The sequence below is a fragment of the Pezoporus wallicus genome, unplaced genomic scaffold (genome assembly GCF_028554395.1).
Source record: "Pezoporus wallicus isolate ANWC-B61680 ecotype Strahan unplaced genomic scaffold, APGP_CSIRO_Pwel_v1 contig_3058, whole genome shotgun sequence".
NCBI lineage: Eukaryota > Metazoa > Chordata > Aves > Psittaciformes > Psittacidae > Pezoporus > Pezoporus wallicus.
The window spans coordinates 1,970,667-1,992,067 of NW_026641153.1; the positions used below are offsets into that span (position 1 = coordinate 1,970,667).

The 21,401-nt window shown below is 36.1% G+C and overlaps 1 long non-coding RNA gene across 1 annotated transcript in view; it reads left to right on the forward strand.

Annotated features, from left to right (window-relative positions):
* The first annotated feature begins 1,946 nt into the window (after positions 1-1,946).
* The window catches only part of LOC130606298 (uncharacterized), a 34,378-nt gene continuing 14,923 nt past the window's right edge, over positions 1,947-21,401 (forward strand). Inside the window, exon 1 of the long non-coding RNA XR_008973938.1 lies at positions 1,947-2,023. This is a non-coding gene — a long non-coding RNA (uncharacterized LOC130606298). The remainder of the gene's footprint in view (positions 2,024-21,401) is intronic.

A 21,401-nucleotide genomic window follows, 5' to 3' on the forward strand; every position in this document is an offset into this window, starting at 1 on the left:
TTACCATCCTTAACATAACTGACATATATATAGTGGATAAAATATTTAATTTAGGCACTCCTTAAATTCAGGATGCCAATTCTTTCTTGTTGATCTTCCTTAGATGTATTCAATATTGTCCTATACTAATTTCAGCCAATTTTTTTCCTTGAAAATCATTTGGCATTACACTTCCTCTGGGAGAAATATCATAAGAAATCTTTATATCAAACTTCATATATTTTTCTGGTCTGTGCCTTTTCTTAACAGTTTATGGTTATTCTGTGGTTAAGAATAACTTTTGTACTCTACTAAGTGTTAAAAAACAGCAAAAAGGGAAAACTGTTATGCTTCTGGAACGTTAATCTGTGCAAAAGTCTGAATATCCTTAGTTTAAAACTATGGTTTTAGAACAGGAGCTCTTACTGAGGTATCTAAATTAGTATTCCTCATGGAACGATATTTACTTTGTATAATTTAGGGTGTTTTACTCTGTAGAAATCTTTTTTCTTCTATTATTTTATGTATTTTCCTTTCTTAATTATGGCTCTGTGAAAGTCACAGAGCTGTACATTGTTAACAATGCATATTGTTTTATGCTGCTTTTGTGTGTGGACGTAACAAGGAAACCTACTACTTGAGCTTGTCAACTACTCTGAACAATTTCATTGCCATTTCAAAAATTTGTAAAGCAAATATGAAAAAATCATGTTGTTTCACTAATGATTCCTACTACTGGGGATTAGTACTTTTTCCGTGCTCAACTGATATAAAGAAAATACCTTGGCAACAAATAAAGTGTTGCTAAGAAATGTTACCTTAAAAAAAACCACAAAAACTTACAATATATAATATGGTATCTGCAAAACTATTTGTTAGTGATTATAAATTAAATAATAGATAATAAGTTATTACCTAACGTTAATTTTACGCTCATCACCATCTAATAAGGATGTCAGGGAGTAAGGAAACAAGCAAACAAGCAAGCAAGCAAGCTTGGGAAGGGAACTAATGTTGTTTTGTTTTGTTTTCCAAAACCATCTTTTTGAAATAATTCATAATGATATTTCTTTATAATTCCAAGAAAAAACACTACAAGAACTGCACAGCACAGCAGCCTCTCTTTTTGTTTGATAAAAGCATTCAAACTGTCAAAGTTCTCTCTGGTCACTCACCAGGCAGCTGTGTTTGGATTTCCATAGTGATTCCACATATTGAGAAAAGATCTTGAGTTTAAGGTACCTCTAAGCACTGGATGTTTCTGTGACCACTGACACGTTTCCTGAACACAAACCCTCCAGTCCAGCTGACTTTGGTTCCCAGGGTGTTCAGGCCTTCCAAACTTCTGCAATAGCTTAAGCACAACCTTTCCAAATTGCTCTGTCCCTCATTTTCTATCCTTATTCTATCTTATCAATTTAGGGATATGTGGAAAAGGACTGGAAAGCCACAATGACTATGGGATGATTAACACTCTTGTCATGATGATTGTCATGATGCTGCGATCAGATAACAATACAAAAATAGCACTGATAAGTAACTGTGTAGAAGAGAAATGCTAACTTTGCAGGGATTATAAATTATCTGTTCTTTAGACTTATCAAGTAGAACTAGACAAAAGAAACATGCGGAGCTCCTCCAGTTTGAGGCCAGTTGTTAATGGTGTACCTCAGAGGTAACCTTGGGGCCTGACTGGATGTAGCTGTGGACAAGCTGCTTTAGCTGACCTGTCTTGAACAGGGTGATTGGACAAGATTACCTCAAATGTCCCTTTCAACCTATAATATTGTGTCATTCTGTGAATACCTGTGTGTGAGTGTGCCTGAGTATACACATGTACATATACACTTGTGAATATATGAATATAAAACCTCTTTATTTCCGAATAATACTTCCTTTTGTGCTATAAACATAGTTTTGGACCAGGTTTTAAACTGATATCTGCTATTTTGAATGCATTAATATAGAGGAACAGAAGAACTTCATGGAACGTTGTATGAAATACCTGGAGTGCAGTCCAAGTGCGAAGTCCCAGAAGGAGAAGGTAACATACATATATAATTGTACACCCACATCCACACAATCTTTTCACAATGTGGAACACATTTTGTTTGTATCTGTCATAGCTACTGTATGTTAATTTTTTTCATAGTATGTAATAAGAACCATTGCCTTGAGTTGATTATTGACTGCGGTCAAACTTCCTGCTACTGTTTGCAAACTAAAATTAAACAGGAAAATCTGAGCCCTCTATAGATGCATATGCAAACGTATATATGTACACACTTTCAGGAAGACTAAATTGCAGATGACTTCTGAATGAAGATCACTTCTAATTCAACATAAATCCATCTACCTCCGAAATATCTTCTAGTACTTCAGTGTTAACTCTTTCCTTCCTAAAACAGCTTTTTCACACATTAATCTGAAGACCTCCAACAAGGTAATGACCATTTTCAAGGATTTTGTTTCTTGCTACCTTTTCGTACCTTCTGGCTGGTGTAAATAGCAACCTCTGCAACCCAGTTATATTTATAATCAGATAGGACTGATATTCAAAAGCCATCTGGACATGGTCCTGGGCAACCTGGTGTAGACGGCCTGCTTGAGCATAGGGGCTGAACCTTACGGCCCCCCCAGAGGTCCCTCCCAACCTCAACCATTCTGTCATTTTGTGCTTGTGTGTCTGCCATAGTTAATAATATCTCTTCTGCAGTTTCCTGCCTTGTTGCAAACTTTTCCTAGATTCTGGTTGGAATGAAGGGAGAGTCGTCACTGTGCTATGGGAAAAATCAAAATCATTAGCTGGTGTGAGTTTTCCTAGTTACAGTGAGCCAAGTGAATTACACCATTGAAAAGCTGAGTTTAGAGGGTGAAGTCAACTGTCCCTTGGCGATAAGGAGACAAGGGAATTAACCTCTGGTTCTTCAAGAAATCAAATTAAAATGTTCACCATGCTGTTAAGAAAAGAGAATGGAAAGGCAAAGGAAAAGATGGCTGGAGGAGTCAGTAAAAAGAACAACAGTTTGCTTAAAGAACTGGTGAAAAGAGAAAAAACTGAGCAAAAAAAAAAAACCCTACAGTAAGCACCACCTTGTCTATCATGCCCAGCTATGACTTGGTCATGTCTAGCACCCAGCTGTATGAACGGTCGTAAGTAAATAAATCCTTCTGTTTCCACTTGAAGTACACAAAATCAAACTGGTTTGAGACCTGAAATACAGTAACTGTAAGGTTTTCTTAATTTATCCTTCATCATGATGGATTACAGAGGTATTATTTTTGGACATTGCTTTATTTTTACTCTGTACTGTGTCACTATGACATAGGAAAAGAAACTCCATAATAATAACAACTGTATATACCTTAAGTATTCCACTTGAATCAAGGACTCTCTTAATGTGTGGAAATATTTGGCTCAGCAGTCAGCTTTGGGTGAGTGGAGAGGGTGACTGGAACCCAGCTAATTGCACACTACTGACTGGGGGTAGAAGACTGTTGTCAGTTTTATTGGAAATTGAGAAATGAGGGAAATTTTTTCCACAGTTCAGAGCAAAGACTTCTGGTGTAATCATGACCATGTGTCTTGCATGTCCTGTTTTGTCATCACCAAAGATGATTGCAGCACACCATGTGGCTGCAATTCATTGGAAGCATTGCCAGTGGCCCATTCTAAAAGTCGCAAACCCAGTGTAGTAAATATTTAGGAAGAAGCAGGTGACTGTGAGGAAGGAAAAAAAAAACAAACCAACAGTCCCAGAAAGCAGAATTAAAGGTACACTGATGATGCCTGAGCACCTTGTTGCAGGTGACTACAGCCGTTGTCCCAGAGTGGTTTTGCCACATGAAGTCATGCTTTCTGAAAGGGTTGTGGTAGTAGTGACCCACATTCAGTAAGTAAATATATATATACAGTTTTTTTCTAGCCAACGCAATAAGTTGTAAGTAGCATTAGGAACACACAAGTAAAAAAGAAAACCCCCCAAGTTCAGTCTCCATATAGAAGCAATGATACAGTGAGCTTCTTAACATCTTTCCCCTAGCTATGCATGGTAGTGGGCTGTTCTAGAACCTCTCATTTATACCAGTTTTTGTGTTAATCAAACATAACATGAGCATTTTTCCTGTGTGTTATTACCTTTTAGCTAGATCATCATTCCCACACACAAGTGTATAATTCCTACATATATTTGTACAGCAAATCATATTCTTTCTTCCTTCCACACTTCTAGACTAAAGAAGCCATATAGTTTTAATTGTTTTGTAAAATCTATTCTTTGTTGTCCTGATTCCTTTACTGTTATTTCTCATGTCACATTACAGTCTTATGCTTCTTCACAGTGTGCAATGTACAACTGCATTTCCATTGATAAGTCCAAAAGAACACCTAAGAGATAGTCTAAAAATAAATAAATCCAAGCACTATCTGTTATCTCTGTCTTCAGTATCAGTAATATTTCTTGATTCTCTGTAGCTAAAATTCACAAGTAATCTTGGCCATTGTGCTGTACTCATCTCTGAAATTCTTATCTGATCCCAAGACCACATCTTGAAGAACTTTTTAAAACACCCTTCCAGTCCAATTCAGCACAACTCACTGTCACCTCTCCTTTTCAACAGTTTATTACCTATTTTAGATTCAGGCAAAACACTTTATCACCTCCTTTGACTAGAAAACCTGTCATTTCACTCAGCGTATTAAACTAATGACTTTCATAACCATACACTGCAACTTATCTCATTTCCCACTTATTTACAAATTGTTAGTTATCACTTATTTAGTAAATGACATTGCTTTTCATTTCAAAGCTTTTCTATTATGGACTGTCTGATCTACAAAATGCTAGTACAGTGGTAAAGCATTTCCTTCAGATTTGTGAAATACTGATGGAAGATTGAGCAACTTTATGCATTCATTTCCTGTATTTTCTTTCTTGTACATAGGCACATGCCAACTTTATTTTTTACATCTGTAATGCAAAACATCCAGTCTCATATTTTTGGCACAATCAGACTTTCTCGGTTTTCTTTCCACCATAGATATGATAACTAAGATTTTCATATATCACCATAGATATGATAACTAAGATTTTCATACATTTTTTCCGACAGTCATTTTTTTTCAGTGTTTATCTTTACATTCACATTTGGTGTAAAAAAGAAAAAAAGAAACTGAAGCTAATTTGTTCTTTTAGTTATAGAAAGAGATAAATATTTATGCCATACTACCATTTAGAAAATTTATCTTAGATATATTCCTACAGCATTTCCACCTCCCCCACTCCCCTTACTTTACACTCTCCCTCACCCTTATTCTGGAAGCTTTTATTTTCCATATTATTGCCTTTCTCAATTTAAATCTCCTAATCCTTTCTTGAGCACTGACTGTTGATCACCAAAATACTGCTTCGGAAAGTTAGGCCATGACCTTTCAATCCTCTCCCTGCTTTGACGTCCTGATTTGGCATAACATTTTGCTATTATAAGCAGTCACACCAGGATATGAATGCCTGAACTCAATATTAAAAGAATTATTGTCAGACAGAGACAGTCAGTGTGTGGTCACAAACATGTTTAAGATCCTGTGTCTATGCATATGCAGTTCTGAAGTCACCTTCATGTCCATAGACATCATACAGTCCTTGACATGGGGCAACTTAATACATATGTAGATATGCCCAAATATTTTCTTCTGTACAAGTATTCAGATTAGAATATAAAATGTTCATAGCAGCTGACACTCATAGCATGGGTATGACAGTATAAGAAATTCTGATATTCAGAATAGATCCACCTTGAGCAAGGACAGCCTCTTAGTAAAGTCTAAGATACAAATAAACAAGACCCCTCAGTATTTTTAGTGTTTATAAATTGAAGAAGTTTAAAAATAAGCTGAAGTAGGCAGTATTGCACTTTCTGTGGAGAATTCAGATAATAAAATTCTTCTTTTATTAGAAGAATCCAAGAATATACCCCCAAACTTTCCTGATTGGAAGAAGAGGTGGCTTATAAAGTATAACATTGTTAATCAGAATTATCTAGACATCAAATATGTCAAGTCTAATTATTTTTTACAATTCTTGGTTTATTATTTATTTTACAATTTTTAGTTTTTATTCTATTAAAAATAAGATCTTGTATTTGCTATCCATTAATGTACATTCACAGGCATATTTTAAGTTGGGCAGTAAGGCAATCATACCATTGATTCAGTCAGGGATTCTAGACAAGACAGGCCCATTATCTGGGCCCTTCTGACCTCAGTGGACATAAACCTTCACCTAGTAATTCACAAAGTCAAACCCCTTTCAGCTATGGCAATCAATTCACAGCACTTCCCGTTAACATTTATGGCCCACTGGTATTTATAATTGGGTCTGTGAAAAGGGTATGAGCAGTCAGTATGTGGTGTTTTTTCAGAAGGAACACTTCTTACAGTTTATCTTTTTATTTTAAGGTTTTAGAAAAAACACGTTGTTTTCTTATAATTATTGACAAAAATAAAATGAAAGGAGAACAAAAAAGTTCAGAGCAGAATCTTTAGCTAACTGAGGTTGAGTGTGACATTTATGGGAAACCATCCAAAATAGTTTTAAGCTTTTAGTAACTCCAGTGTTGTTGCAAATATTCATATGAAGATAGTACTTCATTTGGCGGTGATCTTTGAAGGAGAGCACTGATCTTTGGCAGAAGCTAAAGATTTCATTTGTTTTAACATTCTCAATTGAGCACTGAATCACTGCTGCATTTAAAAAAAAAAGAAAAAAATTGTACCTCATTTTTTGTTAAAACACATTTTATAAAATAATATGGAAGCCAAAACACTGAGATAATTTTATGTTGAATGTTTTCTGGCTGTACTTTATGCCTTATAATACCTTAGAGAGACATTCTTATAATCACCACACCTCTGTTTTTGCATTCTGGCTCACATCAGATGTATGTGAGGAGGCAGGATGTGCTAAACTATAACAGACTGAACTTACTTAGAAGTTTGTGCTGAGCTGATTGCACTCCTTACTCTCAGAAAACTGCCCTAAGAGAATAGTCAGGTGAGGGTGCAGTAAGACAGATTAAATGTTTGCATGTTTCACTGAATGCTACAAGCCAGAATTCCTACAGCTTGTCTTGATTTGGCAGGACAAATCCTGACAATTCCATCTGTGAAAATGGTCCTCTATAAACCTTCTGTCAAACTAAAAGCTGCTCTAGAAGTGCTTGACATCTAGGTAATTTTGATTAGCAATGTGATACTTTATAAGCCACCTCTTTTTCCAATCAGAACTGTTCTGGGGTGAATTCTTGGGGCACAATGGCCCATATATTGATGACATTCTGCTAGAACGACAAAGCATCTTGAAAATAAATAACAGAATCACAGAATTGTTGGGGTAGATCTAGTCCTACTTGACTAACAATATTAAAGCCGGTCGCCAATGGCTTTGCATAGCTACGTCTTGAAAATCTCCAAACTGTCAGCCTCCCTGGGTGATAGTCCTGGTGAAAAATTCCTGATGTCTGTTCCTCCCAAGTTGCAGTCTGTGGCCCTTATTATAGTTTCTGTTACTACTGAGAAAATTTGGTTCCAATATTATCTATAGCCTTCAAGCAGTCATGCTTTTAGATGGTCACTTGCATTCCTCTTCAGACTAAATAAGCACATTTCCCCCAGCTTTACCTTGTAAGAAATCTGCTGTTGGCTTTCAGCATCTCTGTAGCTCTACACTGGATGATCTCCTGTTTCTTGACATGCTTCTGGAATAAGAAGGCCACAGACCAGGCACTGTATTGTATCAGTGGTCTCATCAATACTAGAGGAAATACTCAATCTGCTTGCCATGCTTCTTTCAATATAGTCTGGTATGCGTTATTCTGCCTCAGGTGCAGAGCTTTGCAATTCATCATGTCAAATGAAGAATGAATTTTATGTTGGTTCATGATGAATTTTATTTTGGTTCAGTCCTTAAAGTCCCTGTAGATTGAAGCACCCGTTTCCACAGTGGGCATCACGGAACCTTTCATTGAGGGTGTCATCTAAATTACCATCCAGAATTTTGATGAAGTTGCTGAACAATACATTCCCCAATATCAGCTCTGGGGTACAGATATCAATACTTGACACCACTGAGATGAACCCAGCAGTCCATTTAACTGATGTTTTTATCAGTGTTTCTATCAGTACTGATTTACTGATCACGAAAACATGTTCCAAAGGGCTCACCCAAAAGAAGGTAAGCTAAAAGAATATTTTTCTGGGGCTCATCCAATGCAAAATGACAAGTTTTAAAACTGATTGTGATTTTGAAAAATAACTGGATGATTGGGCAGGTAATTTTTGTTTTCTTTTGTTGTTTTGGTTTTTTTTCTGGTTTTTGTTTGTTTTTTTGTTTGGCTTTTTTTTTTTCTGTAGTGCTGTTCCATAAGTAGCATTTCTGGGGGGGGAAAAGAAGTGAGAAGTCTGTTCTGTGGAGCAAAACTGTTCTGCAAGGTGAATACATCTCCTAATGGAAGAAGATCATGGCCTACTCATATATCTGAACTGCTGCTGGGAAAGACAGGATGCTTGTGGCAAAATATTAATTCTGTTCCTCTGTTCTTGGTGTGAAGATTAGAGAGTCTAAGCCAATTTGCCTATCAAATGGCACCCCCTCCTCCCAAAAGCAAACCAAACCAAAACTCACCAGGTATTCTGTAACAATAAATACATTACTAACTGATATTTATGAAATTACCTTTGTAAGGTGACCAACCAATGTATAACCAAGGAAGCATCAGGAAAATGAAATGCTTTCAAGCAAGTGTATGGCACTGTAGCATGATGAACAAATAACTCACAAAGCTTGCTTATTGTCAGGGACATCACACAGCAGTGCCTAAGTTCTCTGCAATTTCTCCCGAGCAACAGACCCTTACCACAAATCTAGATGGGGAGAAGAAGATTCATGGTTTATTTCTTAATGAATGGCAGGAAATAATATTCCAGACCCAAAATTTTGATTCTGACAGAAAAATGGGCTTTTTGTCTTTACAAAAATAGTATTCAGTGGCAGTTTTGGCTGGCAAAAGGCTAGCAATTATGTGCTTTGATCTTTATGTATGACACCTTTAAATATATACTGTGTTTCAACAGACTTTTCAAAGCACATTTAATCTTATGTCTCTTCCTGTCAATCCAATACAAAAAAAACTTCCTTTCACAGGACAGAGCAGAGAGTGAACTTGTTTGAGCCTTCTTTATCCCTATGATTTCCAACTCCAAAAGGCCTTATGATACGGAGTATATTTCCTAGTCCAAACTGCTACTATGATAGAGAGATGGCGATCTTCCGAAGGAAAAATAGCCAGAGGAGCAAGAAAAATTACAGGCTACATACAATCCTGGCTTTGTTCTAGAAGGAAAGAACCTCACCCACCTTTAGGCTTTGTACGAGAAAGTAACAGATTGTCTACATTTCATATGTGTATGCATACATATGTCACTTCTTAAAAAACAGGTCATAAGAAAAACAAGATATCATATTTAACACATTAACACCACATGCCATTTCAGACAGTGAGATAAGATAGCATGGTGAGTAGCCCTAACTGTTGGTATTTAAGCTATTAATCATAACCTCTCCTTTCTAGAAGCATGGGGGAAAAAGTCAGCATAGTTAACATATTTCTCATGCATATGCTAGCCTGTACTTCTGTACTGTAAACAAGCTATCTTTCCAATACCTAGATTTGATCCACTGTGTCTTTTAATTTCGTTGTGGATTACAGTAATCAGTGGCAGCTGCAAAGGGAAACATTATTTTCATTATTTCGGATCAAACTGAAAATAAACTTTAGACTGTATGTCATGGAATAAATTAAATCTCTTGTACTTCAGATTACATTCAAACGTGATACATCAATCACGCCATCTGTGTATTGCAGACCTCTTTTCCATCATGTCCCTTGGTGACCTTTCACTGTGTTCAAAGGATAATATAACAAAGTAGCATTACAGAGATCATCTTACATACCTCTCTTATTCTATATTCTTGCAATCCCGTGCAATAAAAACATAGTGTAAATCTAAACCAAACACACCTAGATTAGATATGTTCAACACATCAACCACTGGTTGGGGTGATTAGGAAAGAGAATTTTAAGAACACAAGGTACAACTTGTGTAAACCACTAATACAGTTGCAGTGAAATTTCAGTGTTCGGAGTTCACAGACTCATGTGGAGGTACATGGAGTCTAAGGCCTGGTTTTGGTCTGAGTGCCCTTTTGCAGCACAGTCACAGTATTTGAGATGGTAGTTTCTTTCTTCCATTTTTCAAGTCAGTGGTCTCAACAACTTATTTAGCTCATCTCCAGATTTTCCTACTAAGACCTGTATTTCAGAAACCTGCTTTCTAGAAAATAAATAAAAAAAAAAAGGGGGGGGGGAGGGAAGTAAAAAAAAAAAAAAAGGCACAATAAAACAAACCAAATAAAGAAATGTTTTCCAGATGATAACAGTGACTGCTGAAAAATTTATCCACTAAATTGCAAAGTTATCATTTCATATTTTTCTTCTGGAGGATTATGCTCAATCTAGAAAATGTCACTTTTAACACACAAGCAAAAATTGAAGTCAGAAAGCATCATCCTGTAGATTTAACTTTTTACCAATAAAGTAATGTCTCTGCACCTTACTGAACTTAATAGAAGATCTTTGATGTACACCTGTGAGTTCCAGAGAAACCTTTAATTACTAGTAAATTTTCTTTTCTTTCAGTGAATGCAATCACTATTTTCTTATAAACAAGCAGAGGTTTCTGTTGTGGGAACCACTACCAAAACCAATCAGTTTCACCTTGATGTTTTCAAAGAAACTGAATTTCGTTGCACTCTTTATGCTGAGCAAGTAGCCTCACAGTAGAATTAGCAGAGAAAATGGAACTCAGTAGTCCTCATATATTTTTGTCACATCTAGTTAAACTTTCCAAAATATGTAATTAATATTGGACCAAATCCATATATGAAAAAATAATTTTTATTCATTCTTTGACCCTGCACAACTAATACTTTTCTTCCTTATACAGAGTACACAGTCATCTTGGTCCTACTTGTCATAGTCAAGAGGAAGCTATCTCAAAACGGAAATTGAGGGGCTACACTTGAAAACACTTAAAATCACATACCATTCTATTTTCTTTACCGTAAAGAGGCAGTTTATAGGCTGGAAACCCTTGCTGACTTTTGTTTTTCCCTCGTGCAAGCAGGGTGTGGACCAAGGCAGCTGTAATCTGTTCTTTCTTAAGTCTAACTTTCTATTGTCAGAGCTTCCCCTAAGAAGCTTTAAAAAGCAAATAAGAACTTGACTTAGTGCCACATAGTGCAAACCTTAAGTCTGTTGTCAAGTCACTTGAGTTTTGATATTCAGCCTGGAGACTTACTCTCTTTATTTTTACCTCATTATTTTTTTATTATGTCAAGTAAAACCAAATTTCTCCAAGGGCAGCTTTTTTTGCTGGGGGGGAGGTGGGGGTGGGCTGTGTGTACTACTGAGCCCATTTAAGATCCAGGTGGTAAAACAAGTAATTTCTCCACTCAATTTCTTTTTCTGCTATTTTCACAATGAACTTGTCTCTTCTGGTGCTTTGTTTTTTTCTCTGCAATTATATTGTATTATTTTCATTTCTTATCCCTTCAAGTTTCAGGGAAAATTCAGATATATTGATTTTAGACTCAGTGGAATAAGCCCATACATATCCACTATGAATGTATTCTTCCTCATCAACTTTGTGAGTGATATAAGCTCATTCAAGTCAATAGGAAAATTTCAGCACTGCAAGGCTAGAGTCATACCTAGCACATTTATCAGGAAGCATATATAACTCTTAAGAGCATTTATTGTAAAGTCAAAGTATATAAAATGATAAAGTCAATAATCTCTTTTAATAGTCCACAAAATCAGTGTTTAAGAGAACAACTTCAGAGCAAACTAAACCACTGTAAGATGTTTATCAAATACCATGGGCAATCTTTTAAAGTCCAATAAGGTCATTATTGCTCCTTTAAAAACAATTTCCTTATGGAAATTTCTCAGAAAAGACACCCCCACACAAAAGTCCTTGTTGCTTGAAAGAAAATTACTAAGCTGCTGATGAAGCATGATTGTATTGTTAATCAAGAGACTGATCATGACCTATCACTTTTATATCATCTCTTGAAATGACTGCAAGTGTATTTCGGTATTCTAAGTATTCAGTACAATTTGTTATAAAGAAGTTATAATACTGTTCTAACCACAACATCTTGTATTAATTTCAGATGTAAAATATATATATGTATAATTACACATTTGTATTTTGCAAACAAAAATTTTTGCGATATTACTCTAAGACTGAAAGAGGGCTGTGGTTATTTTTTCCAGGAGAAGCTGAAAAACACCTCAAAGCAATTTCACAGCATAGGTAATTCAAATTTAGTAGATTCACATGTTATGAGGATTGCAAATTCTAGAACAACCAATTTACAGGGAAGAGCTCTTTTGAGTCCAACTTGAATTAATTGGTTTGTGGTTGATTTGTTGTTTAGTTTTTTGTGTGGCTCTGAAGATAATCCAGGAATCTGGTTTGGTGAGTCCAGGATTTGTCAATGACCAGGTCTAATCAACAGTTCCAAGCAAATTAAAGCTATTCTGAAGTGCAACAGATGCATGAGTTCTCAGCTGGCTTTCCAGAAGCTAGGGACTGGAGGTATAAAACCAGCGGTCAATATCCTCTGTCTCAGCACTGTTAAGATCTTGTTATGGCTAAAAGGGGACCATGCCTGCTATCTGAAGCCAAGAATTTACTGTTAGCCAAATAGAAAGCTTTAACTGTAGAGCCAGAATGAAATAAAAATTTATTATTAGCAGCACAGATGCACTGATGCTAATGCAATCTAAATAGAAAACAAATAAAATAACAATGCAATATTTCAAAAGTTGTTATTTAGATAAACATTCTACTACCAACCTCCTTTTTATCTCTATTGCTAGGCTCACTTTTCAAATGCTCACTAATGGAGCCTAATGTCAACAGTGCACTGTAAGGGGAATTATTGGGTTGCATGAGCTTCTTGAAATCTTTGCTGGGAGAGTGTGATGTTAATGATGTAGGTTAATTCTTCTCTTTTACAGAAGGATCACAATGGTGACAGTTTCTTCCTGCTGACGTTTTTATGTTTTCCTACGTGCTTTACCCCCTGCTCTTTTGCCCCTTTGCAAACGTTAGATATTTTTTTCTTTGTTGATTTTTCCCTTTAAATCCAGTTTTCTCCAGTTCCTAAGTTTCCATTTTTTTTTTAGTAACTGATTGCTGGTGAGTTACTGATAGCCCCGGGACCACTGGCCTCATACTGTGCTCAAATCTTCAAGGCCTCTGCTGTCACCCTGATCTGTTCTCTGTTAAGCTGAATCATAGTTACACTACAGAAGTTGTTCACTCTTGTATAGCATAACTATTTGTTCCTATCCATATCGTTAACAATAGGGATTGCACCACATAACTATACAATGCTAAACTAACTAAAATTAAAGAACAGCCACCTGGTCATTAATCAATTGCTGTTAAAGCTAAACAAGTTAGAGCAAAGGAAGCCAAGTCCAAACAAAGCATGTCTGATGGCCCCAGACCAGCAGTCTGCATTAGCTTAATACAGAGCCAGTGGTCTGCTGCAATGATATTTCTGTATTTGCTGGCCAGTAAGATTACAGATGGAAGAGTATATACTGATTATATCATGCAGGAATTATTTTCTGGCATAGACACCACAAATGACAGTTTAAGCTGCCTTTAAATCTGAGAAGATAAACTATGTCACTGGTGCAGAGGTCCTGGCCCATAACATGGAGCAACTGCATAGTAATCTGCATTTTCAAGTATTGGCCAGTCATCAGTAGATTGAAGAGCTTTCCTGTATGTCTATCTGCCTAAATACTTTATCACTAAGTCATCAAAGGTCCTTATTAACTTAACATTATGACATCACAAGATAATTTTAAGGTGAGAAAAATAACATGTGAATGGATTATTTCAGTTATTTACAAGTTTTTTCTATGTATGATCAACACCCTGCTCTGCTTCCATATCTGTTCACCTCTTGACCATCCAGAGATGTCAGAGGAGTCTGCAGAGACCTTGAATAACAGCCCAGAAACCCCTGGACTGGCAGCACGGTGACTTTATGTTTGTGACAAAATACTAAATGTTGGGTGTACTATGCTCAAAAAATTCCGTCAAATATGAAATATGGCCTCTGGTGACAGAAAGGTCAGACATCCTCGTAGAACTCCTTACAAGACAGTTCAAACATAGAGTATTCTATAGTCAAACAGCTTATGTACCGAATTTACATATATACTTCACTGAATAAAAAGAGGCAATACTACTAAAAGCCTGTGACATAGCAGAAGAATGAAAAAATTCAAGCAAGATCTGTTGTAAACTGGTATGACAGAAGGAAAAGTTATTAAAATTATTTTTTTAATAATAAAGCTCTTTTCCTCAAATGATCATTTTAGAATTGTTCAAATTATTCCATTTCAGTTTTACTGTGGATCTTCAACTAGAAATTAATTACTTATGAAATGTGCATGATTCTTTTTATTTCCTATTACAGAAATCACACTGTTCAGTTTCCATGTTATTGCAACAGACACATGTTTTCATTTGGTTTCTTTTTAGTTTTCCTTCAAAAAAAAATAAAATGAAAAAGTGAAATGGAAAGTAAAATTATCCTAAAAATGTAAGCAAAAATGTATATAATATGCATACTTTTTTTTTAAAATAGGAATCTCTGAGGAAAAGATTTGCAAATTGACATGCTCATATCCATCAAAACTAAAATTCCCAGTAATTATATGTCTTTTATCTACTTACTATACAGAATTATTTGCTAGCATGAACCTTTGCAGTTTCTAGCCCAAAGAAGGGCTAGAAGAAAAAATGATTTCCTTTCATAGGATTTCAACTTTGAACCATTTGGAAAATATTTTTTTTTAGGTGACCAAAAATCTGCATGCATTTAAAACCTATTACATGTTGAAGATGTCTGTTTATGTGAAATAATAATTTGTTTCCAAAGGACTATGCAATAACCATTTGGCAGTACCAGTTCAGAGCTGTATTTAAGATGGCCTCTTAAAGAGAGGAAATCACAGCTTCCTCTTGGGTAGGATCCTGCTGATGTGAATATACAGAACTGAAGTTCATGATTCATTTACTTCTAGCCTAGTTACTTCTTGACTTCTCTAAAAGCATCTGGAGAATAGTATCTCATCTCTTTCTTAAATCAGAGGCAGAAAAACAGACTCAGAGCCTCATTAAATTAGGCTTCTATTATAGCACTGGAAATTGTTGCTCTAAATTGAAATGGTCAGTTTGTCAGCTGCTAGAACTGGAAATAATCTTACTGCAGAGTGTATTCACTAACTTATATGCAATAAGGATCTTATCTATGCCTTTTCTAACCCCAAAGGTGTTTTAACTCTTTGTTTTTTTAAAAAAGAACAAGATTCAAAGATGCTTAATTTTTGTTTCTTTTAGCACCTGCTAGGAGAATCACAGTGGACCAATGAATTTGTTTGTCAAAGCATATGCTACAATATCCAGTCCAAATCTTATTTCTTTCATAGGTAACAAAACATGGGAGAGCTGCTCTTCTTAGGAGTCATGCTGGTGGAGCTAATTCCAGCTTCCTTGCTTGGTCTAAGGTTTATGAGCACCCACCTACAATTTATGAGACTATAGGTCAAGTAGATGGAGGGAGAGCATTGGCACAAGTTTAGGAACTAACAGATGGCTGAGAGGTTCAAAGTTATGTCAAAGTCTAAATACAGCTGAAAATAAGGAGGCAACATAGAAACTACATACTTGTGCCAATATACAGGAGACCTTTTTTGACTGATAGAAGGGAGTGATTTTTTGGTCTTAAAACTGTTTCTTAAAGTGAACAATGATGGCAAGCTTCACCTACACAATTGACTTAGAATAATAAACTGTTTGCTGGTTTGTATCTTTTTTTCAAGTCAGAGTTAGTTACCTGAAGACTTTGAAAAAAGCCTATCCATTTTTTTATATATTCAAACATTTGTGTGTCTGTATGTTCTCTATTACATTTGCACGTAACTCATACACAAAAGCACACCAGGAACAAAAGAAATACAATATTTGAACTGTTCTTCTAGCACAGTATGTTATTACTCAAAGTGGGTCATAGGCGTGAGAGAAAATAAGACCAGAGGACGTATGTATGACACTTCCCTCCAGCACTTTCTAATATGTGCTGAGGACTTTCTGTGCCAGAAGTGATGACTCTGAATTCTGGTGCAGCTTTCAAGGGATTTCTCTTCCATGAACTTATGCAAATTAACCTTGAAGCTGCATAAGCTTTTAACATTCACAGAGATCTGCAGCAAATTCCAGTACTTAAATTTATATCATATGGATAAATATCCATATGGATAAGCCTCTCTCCTCTGTGTCTTAAATCTAAGACCCGACTGCCAGCCCTGGTTCAATTTGAGAACCTTTGGTCATTCACACTGAAGAGACAGTGAATGGGTGTTTCCAGTTCAGCATCTATTCCATGTATAATTTACATAATTCTATGATACTTTCATCACTTGTCCTTCAGTCATCTCTTAGTAAGGATGGAGGGGTCCTTTCCATATTTTGGGTTTCTTTGTTTCTTTTTTCTTGCTTTTGAGCAGGCTTTTGATAGGTGTCTCTTCCATCCTTCTCAACAAGAAATGATTGTCTTCTTCCTGTACCGTTCCCTGTTTCACACAATATCAAAGTCCATGTATCAAGAACCAACTTTGAACTTTTTAGAGAGGCATAACAAAAGTTCTTTGTTTTGATTTCCTCCTGTTAACCACAGGATATCTCCCATCTGTTATAATTCAGTATCTTATTTCAGCATCATTACAGTTAGATCAGAGCTACTCTTGATACAAGTAAAGTTGGGACTGCTTTTTCATGCCTGTTTACTTACATTCTTTGCCTAGATACCTAGGGTGCAAGTTTTTTCTGCAAATCTTCACAGTCAACTTTTACTTTAAGTGCCCCAAACATCTGCAAATTTTGTCAACTTGCCATTTTTCCTCCATTCCAAATAATTTCCATAGAGCAGCACCAGCTTTTTCACAGATCTCTGAAGGATTTTACTGGTTATCTCCTATTATTGTGAAAAGTAACCACTAGTTTTCCATCTTATAGTCAGTTCGTTAACAATATAAAGACCTTTCATCCTGTCCCGTTCATGAGAATTTGTGCTCCAAAATAAGGAAATACCAAATTAGGGAATTCCAGTGTTTGCATTTCCTGTGTAATCTCAATATGTCACAGTCTTACATGTAATCACATACTTAAGTTTTCCAAAAGTTGCCATGTCTTAGTCAGAGCACTGAGTCAATTTCATTACAAAATCAGTCAGAGCTCTAGACTGATGTTTCATCCCAATTTTGCTTCCCTCAGATGTGAAAAATGAGTAGTGAATTACAAAGGTTAAGTGTGGGAAAACAAAGCATAGTTGAATTTTGCCTTGAAAACCTGTTGTATGCATTTGTCTCAGAGACAACAATGTTAGAAACCTACTTCAGTGAGGTTTGTCTCGAATGTTACTAGTTATGCTCTTTGCATTTATTTCTCTGTGTTTGTCCTTTATTTTCTGGTACTTGAAGATGCACTTTGTGTGTTTTGAACAATGAAGGTGCTGTATCATGGTATATGCTTAAAAAAAAACCTTGCTAATAGAAACCTTAAATTAATAGATTCGTTTTATTTACTGTGTGCATCAGCTTCAAGTTTTCTGACCTTCTTCTGATTCCCTCAGCCAACAACCTCATCAGGGGCACTGTGAAAACAAGTAAATAAATGAAAAAGGCTTAGATGCCATAGTGAGGAATGCCATGACAAAGCACATACTGAATTCAATAATTTATTGCAACTCCTACGTTTTGTGCAGCAAACTTGGGCTACATTGCAAACACTGCACACTGTATACACAATTTTGATTAGCTGCTCAGTAAGTGAGCACTCCCCGTTCTCTGCCCAAAGATCACTGTGGAATAAATAACATAAGATTATGTAATTAAAGACTACACAGTGATCAATACATATAGGACAACTAGAACAGTATAACAAGTGCAAATGTAATTGTGACCTTTCATAATCTGAGTGCTTTACAACATAACCTTGACTTTGTTGTTTGTTTTTTTTTAATAATTATAGTCACTTAACTGATTTGATTAATATCTTTCAGAGAATTGCCTGAAGTTAGCAAACACCAAACAGCCCAATTGCCAGTCTGAAATCATGTATGGATATTTAATTGAGAATAGTCCCATTCAGTTATTCATAATATTTCTGGCTGGGTATTTCCCACCAAAGAATTTTAATAGAAAATCCTGTTTACCTAAATCCAACACTTCCTAAAGTATCATAATCATGTCAATAATGCTTTTATTCAGGATAATCTTCCTTAAAACAAGAGGTAATATCTGTCAAAACAAGTACCAGAATAACATAAGAAAGGAGGACGTGAAGGAAGGCAAAACTGGGAAGAAAGGATTGCCACGATCTATTGGTTAAGTGAGTAAGGACTTACGTAGAAGATTGATGTATTTCAGGCCAAGTACTTGAATCACCACATGAATATGATTTGTGACTTCTCTTTGATGAGTTTACTGTAGTTTATGTTGGTGGTCCTGTCCCATTTTCTGTAAATAATTTCATGTTCCCAGAGGCAAAGAGAGGGAAGGAGAGAGAAGAAGTAAATATTTATGTCTATAGACATAGACATGTGACAAGGGCGTTCATCTGGACCATGGAAAATTACATTCAGGGCTGAATGGGGAGTACTAATTCAACACTATTCAGAAATTTGTTTTCTCTTAATTGTTCAATGTGGGGATAAAATTTATTATATAAAAAAAAATATTATAAAATCCATTACCTCGTGGCCAATTTATTTACTTGGTGCTTCATATTCAAGTCTGTCGTGGTTTAAACCCAGCCAGACAGCTTGTTCACTCACTCCCCCACTTTCCTCCCTCTTTCTTTCCTTCCCCCTACTCCTGGAGGGACGGAGAGTAGAACCGAAAAGAATGCAACTCCCAGGGGTTGAGATAAGAACAGTTTAGTAACTAAGGCATAACACAAATCACTACTGCTACCACCAATAATAATAATGCTAAAGGGAATAACAAAGGAAGAGAATACAACACCTTATCACCAGCCGACCAATAACTCACCCCCCCCAACCCGACCAAGCACCAACCGATACCTCCTCCAGCCTTCAAGTCCTCCTAGCCCTTCCGGGTAACTCCCAGTTACATCCTGGGCATGACGTGCTATGGAATTCCTCTTTGGCCAGTTTGGGTCAGGTGTCCTGTCTCTTCTTCCTCCCAGCTTCCCCTCCTCCCTGGCAGAGCATGAGGCTCACAAAGTCCTTGGCCAAACCAAAACATCATTGTTATTAGCTCTGATGCCAGGCTGAAAGTCAAAACACAGCACTGCACCAGCTACCAAGAAGGAGAAAAATTGACTGCTGCTGCTGAACCCAGGACAAAGTTTTTCACATATATCATGTAGAGTGAAGAAACAAACCTTTGACTCCAGTGTTATTCCTAATTCCTGTATCTTTTCTAGGGTTGAGAAGTAAGTTTTATTATGAAAAGGTCTATAGGTTTATTTCTGAAATTTGAAATATTACTTTTTTTTTAATCTGAAATTGTGTACAGAGACTAGTTTTTGCATACTTTCATATTTCACTTCATTTGACTTAATGACATAATTTAAGTGATATTTATGACTTCTTGAAGAAGAGTAAGGAAACACATTGGTAAGAAAAATTATGCAGTGCTTCCTTTGTAACATATACAGAAATCAGAAACTTTTTTTTTTTTCTGGTGTTAGTCTAGGGAAGTCTAGACATAGGGCTTCTAATGTGGCTAGTTTAGATAATGGCTGAAATCAGACATGGAAGTGCAGACTCTAGGCCTCTTAAACCCACCAGTGATTTCAGAAATGCTCTAAGGCAGCTAGCCTGTATTGTAATTCAAGTTATCACAGTTACACTTTCATTATTAATACCAATAAAATAGTTCAGATCTTTCAGCTACAGTTAAGACAATGAAATGGAAAAGAAACTTTGAATGTGTGGAGAGAAATGTGAGGGAAAAATAAGGAAGGGTTAAAAATAAACTAATCTGTAAAGATAACAAAGATAGGACAATAAAAATGGAAATGACAGATCAAACGAAAGGAGATGAGATGCTGAAAAGATGTTTGGTAGAGCTGAAGCCAAGAACAACATTAAATGTATGTAGAGGTGATCAGAATATACATTTTTTTTAGGTTCATTCAGACCATAGGACAAGCAGGGAAGAGGAGGTGGAAACAGCAGAGACAGAAAATTAGACTGTGAAGCAAAGGTTTTGATAGTACTGGATAAAGTAATTTAGGCAGGAGTAAATCTCTCAGATCTCAGGATAAATGAAGGAGAAAGAATGTCTGAAGTTGATGTTAAGGCTGGATATATATGTGTGCAGCAAAGAACTGTAATTACTGGAATTAACAAAGAAGAAAAGCATGAGAAGTAATACAAAATGTCTCATTATTCATAGCTAGCACTAATCAGAGATTAGCCTGTACTTCACTGAATTTTCATATTGCTACAGTAAATTAAAACTACTTTTATTTTTCTGCCATGCAAGGACTCCAGGAGCAGAAAGGGAGAAGAGCTATACAGCATGCTGACTTTGAACATTAGGACAATCCATTATAGACCCAAAGATACATGAATACTTAACATCAAGTTTCAGGGAGAATAATTATGTTTGTGTACAGAATCAAACACAAATGAAAATGAGAATGTGAAAATGAAAACAACACTTGAGTAGCAGCAAAATCTAAAGAGGTAAAATGTTCCCAACTGGGAAGCCAGAATAAACTCACTCCATAATTTTAAAACAACTGGCTATGAAATCACAGATCAAGGACCAAGGAGTATTTAATGAAACAGTCATATCAGAAATCGTAATGTCTAATGGGACTGGTGAAAGAGAAAAGAAGCTCTATTTAGATGTGTTTCTCAACTGCATGCAGATATTATAGCAAGCTGTGGATGAAGGTAATAATTAAAGACATGAGACAATAATAAATGAGGTAAACTTCAACATGTGTTTCCCACAGATAAATCTTAGAGATTTTTGAAAAGGTAACTTCTTTGAGAAGGAAACCCTTTTCCAAGCCAAAAGAAATGTTGCAGCTTCTGTCTCTCTGTACTTTGGTAAAGGATTTCATGCAATGGTACAGAGGAAATTTCTTGTGAAACTGGAGAAGATAGGGATTAGCAGGGGAACTGAACGTTGAGCAAAGGGATGGCTCAAGAAAGACAGTGATTGAGAAA